The sequence below is a fragment of the Cebus imitator genome, unplaced genomic scaffold, assembly GCF_001604975.1.
Source record: "Cebus imitator isolate Cc_AM_T3 unplaced genomic scaffold, Cebus_imitator-1.0 Scaffold76, whole genome shotgun sequence".
Lineage (NCBI taxonomy): Eukaryota > Metazoa > Chordata > Mammalia > Primates > Cebidae > Cebus > Cebus imitator.
The window spans coordinates 1,754,515-1,761,487 of record NW_016107391.1 but is presented as its reverse complement, the minus strand read 5'-3'; positions in this window follow the sequence as shown (position 1 = coordinate 1,761,487).

Genomic DNA, 6,973 nt, shown 5'->3' with positions numbered 1-6,973 from the left:
AAAATTAGGCGGGCATGGTGATGCATGCCTGTAATCCCAGCTACTCGGGAGGCTGAGGCAGGAGAATTGCTTGAACCTGGGAGGCAGAGGTTGCAGTGAGCCGAGATTGCTCCATCGTACTGCAGCCTGGGCAAGAGGAGTGAAACTCCATCTCAAAAAAAACCAAAAACAAAAACAAACAAAAAAGAAACTTGCTCAAGGTCATACGTCTGCCAAGCTGCTGCCTCAGGCTTCAAAGCACCACACTTCAGACCACCCCTGAAATTAGGTCTAGGACTAACAGTATTACCAATAGCAGTCCTACTTGTTTTTGTATATCACCTTAGAGTTCAAAGGCATTTTGGATTTACGCTTATGACAGGCCCATAAGGTATATGTTTTCTTTCTAACGTCCATTTTACAGATAAATGAAATTGAGGCTTGGAGAGACAATGTGACTTGTCCCAAACCTCACAAGTGATAAATGACAATCAGAACATGCACCCAGGCCGGGTCTTTCTCACTTCTAGACTAGTACTCTTGAGAAGACAATGGAAAAAGAAAAAAAATCTCATCCCAAAGTCGAGGTGGGTCATGTATCTATTTATTTGTTTATCACAAACTTATTGGAAGCCAACTGTGTGCAGGGTACCACGCTGGGCATGGTTATTCAGGGGTGGAGAAAGCAAATGGCTTCTTGCCCTTATGGAGCACATGGAGAGGAAAGCCCTGAATTTCGGTGTTTGGGGACTTGGGGCTGCCTTGGTCAGAGGATTCCAGGGAATGGAAGGCCAAAAGCTATTCTTTCTTTGCCTTTTAAGGCACCAGACCATCTCTGGTTTGATTTCCTTGTGTTTTTCAGAGGCTGCACCTGAAATCAAGAAAGTTAAGTAACTTCCCAAGGTCACACACAGAGACAGAAATGTAAACCAGCTCTCCTGACGTTAAAGCTCCTTTCTTCTCAGCCTGGAGCCCCCTATTAATGGCAGGATGGGGACTTCCTAATCCTACAAGCTCTAAGTTCTGTCTGACATCTTCTCACTACCCAATAGTGAAGAACAGATGCTGTGCCACACATGCCCAGGTGAAGGGTCCCCATTTTCTTCACTCTGCTCTGGTAGGAGAATCAGCTGAATACTTGCTGCTTTGGGTAACCTGGGGCTTTGGAGTCCGGAGCTGGGAGGTGCAAGTTGAACAGGGCAGAAGAAAAGGAGGGGCTACACCTGTGTGGGACGTAGCATTTAGGCCATTCTGCAAGAACATATGTGCACATCTGTGTTGCTCTGTTTCTGATACCAGCACTAGAAGGGTTAAGATGTCCCTAGCCCAGGGGATGGAGAAGTTGTCTGAGCAGGAAGCTGCTCTCCCAGTCCCAAAGGCCTGCAGGAGGGGGAAGGGGAGCGCTTTTCTCATCTCTTTCCCAGGCTCCTCAGCCTCCCTGGGGACCCAGATACATGCCAGAGAGGTGGCCCTTGACCTGTTCCCCTCCACAGGCCCCCCCCCAGCCCGAGGAAAGTCTGATCCTGCACAAGGCGTTGGGGCACTGGGAGTGTGGGACCCCTCCCAACTTCCTTACCTCTTTTTTTCCCACCATCTCACTTATTCCCCTTAGTTGGTCCACTCCACTCCGGTTCCATATACACCGTATTCAGATCCCGAACTTCTTCCCCCACCCCAGCTCCAGGCCCTCAGTTCTCTCTTCCAGCCCCCGCATTTGTAATCTTCTAAAAATAAAAGCCTGTGATTCAAGTAGGCAACTCCGGAAATATACAATCCAGCCCAGGCATCCGCTGGGTGGGGGACAAGGAAGGGCCCACATGCAGAGAAATACCCAGACCCAGCTCACCACCACAGGTAAACACAGGAACACAGTCACACAGTCCGTTCCTGAGAAAAAAGAAGGCAAGGGGAAGAGAATACTGCCAGGTGGGGCTCTTGAACTAAAGTATCCAGCAAAAGAGTCTGGGGTCTCCTTGTGGCTTCCTGTCTGTCATCATGAGCCATTGCACCCCTCCTACTTTCTCAGCAATGGCTTAGAGAAGTGGGAGCTGCTTCCCCCAGCCACCAGCCCTGACCATCTAGAGTCTGGACCCAAATCCTTGGAAATCCAGGCAGCTTTGGACCGTATCCCTTGCAGGGCGTCCTGTTTCCCATGATGTGGAAGCAGACCACTTCAGACACAGCAGTTCAGAGGCATATATTTCCCATCCCTGTTGCCTCCTTACGCACCCTGGCCAGGCCCGAAGCCAAAGGGAATCCAGGAGCTGTATCATCTAAGATTCCCCATGTGTTTCCACAGAAAGGGAGGCTCTCCAGTGGTCTGAAAGGACTCTAGCTCCTACCTGGGCCATATCCTCAGCATGACAGAAGGTCCAGGATCAAATCACACTGGACTTTGGAGAGAGTCACTCCCATACTGGACCATATGGACTTCCTGGCTGGAATTGGTATAACTGCTCAATCATAGTACATTTGGGGACCTCATGAACTATAGTAATATTTTTTTTTTGTTTTTTAAAGATGGGGTTTCACCATGTTGGTCAGGCTGGTCTTGAACTCCCGACCTCAGGTAATCCACCTGCCTTGGCCTCCAAAGTGCTTGGATTACAGGCGTGAGCCACACGCCCGGCCTATAGTAATAATTAATCAGAAGGACAGTGGCTAACATTTTTCGAGCACTAGTTATGCATCAGACCTGGGCTAAATACTACACATGCATCATTCTCACTTGATCCTGTCAGGAGCTTATTTTATCATCCCTAACTTGTGGGTGAGGAAACTGAGGCCCGGATCCCTCACAGAGCTGGCACTAGGTCACACCAGTAAATGGCAAAGCTGGGACTTGAACTCAGGTCTGCTTGACTCCACAGCCTTTTCCCCTTAACCTTTGTGCCTGTCCCAGGGCGTGAGGATGTGGAACCCTGCTGAGGGACATCTGGAAAGCAACTGTGGTCTCAGGCTCAGGTGGGCAACATTCATGCCCTGGGGGTAGAAGCCTGCTGGGAGGCTAGGGTTTCTTTTTGTGCCGCATGGCAAAGTCAGCAGGCATGATACACGGGGGTCAGTGGATCCTGGCTCCTTCCACACCCCACTGCACAGCCTCAGGAAGGCAGCCGTGGCCAGCTGGAGGGTCTCTGGGAAGTTGCCCCATCAGCCTCATCCCTAGATTCTCATCCACAGATGACTGGCATCCTAACAGCCAGCCTACAGGCCTGACTGGCCCTTGCCAGCCCCAGCCATGCAGCCTTCCAGACAGCAGAATTCTCATTTTCCTTCCATTTCCTTCTCGGGGAGGAAGGAAGGGGTGCTGGGCAGGGCAGGCAGCCTGGACAGGGCCCCCCCCCATAGTATTGTCAAGGAGACAAAGAACTGACCAGAACTTGCCCCTCTTGTCTGCGTCTTTGGGTCTTTTTTCCAGCCTTTGTCAGCCTGGCACTTCTGCTGTTCCCCCATATCTGGCTTTTGCATCCTAGGGAAGAATCGACTCCTCCTCTTAGGCCTACGGGAGCTGTCCAGCTATTCCCATACATGAGCAATCCCACCCAAAAGCAGACACTTTGGATTACAGCCTTTTTGGTTTAGACAAAATTTATCATATGCAAATTAGGTGGTGTGCCTGGAAGATCTCACCATTAAAGTGTATATATATATATGTTGAGTGTAGTAGGGGGTCACTCAAAGGACCCCTTAGACATGTTGCCCATGATAATAGTAATGCTAACATTACCAGCTACTGTTTATTATCAGCCACAAGCCTGACACCATGCCAAGCCCTTTACATGCATTCTTTTTTTGAGACATAGTCTCACTCTGTCACCCAGGCTAGAGTGCAGTGGCTCAATCTTGGCTCACTGCAACCTCTGCCTCCCAGGGTCAAGTTATTCTCCTGCCTCAGTCTCCCAAGTAGCTGGGACTACAGGCACTCACCACCACACCTGGCTAATTTTTGTATTTTTAGTAGAGATGGGGTTTCGCCATGCTGGCTTGAACTCCTGACCTCGGGTGATCCGCCAACCTTGGCATCCCAAAGTGCTGGGGTTGCAGGTGTGAGTCAACGTGTCCAGCCTGCTTGCCCGCCCGCCCTTCCTTCCTTCCTTCCTTCCTTCCTTCCTTCCTTCCTTCCTCCTTCCTTCCTTCCTTCCTTCCTTCCTTCCTTCCTTCCTTCCATCCTTCTCTCCTTTCTTTTCTACCTTTCTATCCTTTCCTTCCTTTTGTTTTTTTGAGCTAGTGTCTTGCTCTGTTGCTCAGGCTGGAGTGCAGTGGCGCCACCATGGCTCACTGTAGCCTTGACACCCCAGGCTCAAGTGATCTTCCCGCCTCAGCCTGCCAAGTAGCTGGGACCACAGGCATGTGCCACCACACTCTGCTAATTTTGTAAATGTTTGTAGCAAGACAAAATTTTGCTATGTTGCTCAGGCTAGTCTTGAACTCCTGGACTCAAATAATTCTCCTGCCTCAGCCTCCCAATGTGCTAGGATTACAGGCACGAGCCACCGTGCCTGGCCACACGGGCTTTCTTGTGGTCATTCTGCTCTTGGCTGGTTGACTCTTGTGCATACTCCGCAAGTGCACATGCCCCTCAGATAAAGTTGGAGGCATTTCCTGAAACTCTAAAACGGCTCCAGGAAGTTCTAAGAACTGCTCCAGGCAGTTCTCATGGAATAAGACATGTCCTGCAACCTGGGCTGGGCTTTGCTTTAAGCCTCTAATTGGCTGCTAGCCAGCATCCGCCTAACTCTACCAAACTCTTCTGATCAATAACTAGTGGATGCTTTTACACTTGTGAAGCATGCTTAGTCCATCTCATTACGGCAATTCTCGATAGTTTCCCCACCAAAGAATCCCTTCATCTCTTTCATGTTTGTCAGTTGAGCTACTAATTTATATGCTCCCTTTGTCCTTTGCTTTTAGGTCCTCCCTGATCCTCCCTCCCACTGTGACCTTGGGGGTCCAGGATAAATTCCATTAAAACTCCTGCTCCCTGTTCTTACCAGGATGGCCTTGATACATAAATTTAGCTCCAGCCCCTCTGTCTGCCTATCCTGTTATCTCTTTCTTAATATTTCTTTGGCCTTATTCGTCCTACTACTCCTCTGACTGTCTCTGGTGTCTCAATCACTGCCTCCCTCCCCTGAGCCAATGCCACGGAACCACCCAACATGTGTAAGTGTGACTGCCTGGAAAATGTAACCTTCAAAGAGCCTGAAGTTGAGTGACAGTAAACAGAACCTTGGAGACCCAGACATCATCTAGGGTTTACATGGACTCAGCAGCAGAGACTTGGAAACAAGGCAAGATGAGAGAGAGGGAGGGATGAGGATGATCAAAAGAATGAGCTGGAGGGAAAAGTAGGAACTAGGGAGAAGTAATATTGATTCAAGCAGGCCACAGAATCCTTGCTGTCAATGAGAGAAGGGCCTTCAGAGATCAGCTAGTCGAGGAGTGGCAAAGATGTTTCGTGCCATGAGCTAATGCTGAATGATGAGTAGCAGCTGCCTGGAATGCATCCAGAAAAGAGAGTGCTGCTGTTGATTAGCAATGTCTGCCATGGGCATTGGATGAGAAATGTTGGCATATATGCTAGGATTTACCTCGTTGATCTAGTTTCAACCTCTTCATTGTAGCGCAACCCAGGAGCCCGCAGGGAAGGGACTTGTCCAAGGTTTTCACGGCAAGTTGCAGGCAGATCTCAAAGCTTTTGCGATCTCCTGAAACCCAAGTGGAATTTGCAAAACTAGATGTCAACAAGGGACTCAGGGAGAGTGGTGAGTTTCAGAAGTCCTGAGTGTGGAATAACCAGAAAAGGAGGAGCTTCCACCCTGGAGCTGTGGAGAAGAATGTGGATGAGTTGCAGACCAGACCCGAGTGAGTGCTTTGTTCTCACGAGTGATCAGTTAGCTGGATCTGCCTGGCACCCTGGATACCTCTTGCACCTTTTTCCTCCCAGGGAAAAAAAGGAAACCCTTGGAGTAGAGACTTTGGCTCTCTCTAGACAAAGAGTGGATAACTCAGTGAGGAAGAGAAGAGGAGGGAAAAAGGGCCTGGGCTGGGATGGCACCCTTAGGGGCAGATCCATGGCTATGTGGCAGTGGAAAGGGCCCCAAAAGGAGGTGGCAGTTAGGAGGAGCTGAAAGCCAGGCAGGAGGCACCTGTGTGTTGGTGTGTGGGCCAGAGAAGAAGAAAGAGTCTCCAGGTGACAAGAGCTGCAGAATGGGGATAATGATACCCTGACAAAGCAGCAGAGCTTGGAGCCCAGCCCAGCCAGGGCTCTGGAACAGCTAAGCCTCAATGCACCACTCACAGGTGGAGGATGTGGGCCAGTGGGTGGGATGCAGGTGGGGGCTGAAGTGGCCCAGGACCAGTGCAGCCTTGGAGGTTTGCCTCAGAGCTTTTCTCTCTGCTGTTCTTCCCTTCTCTTTCTTTCTCATCCCATCTCTTACTTTCTCTTTTCTCCCTCCCTCACCCCTCTATACCACAGAGTCTCCACTGGGAGTAGAAATAGGGGAGTAGTGAGAGTGAGAAAGATCTGGAAGCTGCTTTCATTCAGATCATCTGCCTAAGGCTATGAAAAGAAACTAGGCTGCAGGTGTCCCAACAGCAGAGAATCAGATCTGGATACCAACCCAGTTTTTCAAAAGACCTAACTGAGATCTAGCAGGTGAAGACCTCCCAGTGTCAGTGTCATGGTCAGTCAAGTCTCCCATCTTCCTTCCCCATCTCTGTGACCTAACCTGATCTTACCCCAGCATCCCAGGGTGGGCACATAACTGGACATGGTCAATCTGTGCCTTTCATCTCCAGGACACTGTGACTCACAAAAAGTTAATCCAGTAACATTAGCAGTGGATCTTTTGCTGAACTATTGAAAGATGAGTGCTTTCTTTCTGTGTTGTTTGCCACACTAGTCAGTGTGAGACTGGAGCTTCTTTTTTATTTTTTTTACTTTTATTTTAATTTTTTTTTTTTTTTTTTTTTTTTTTTTTTTTTTTTTTTT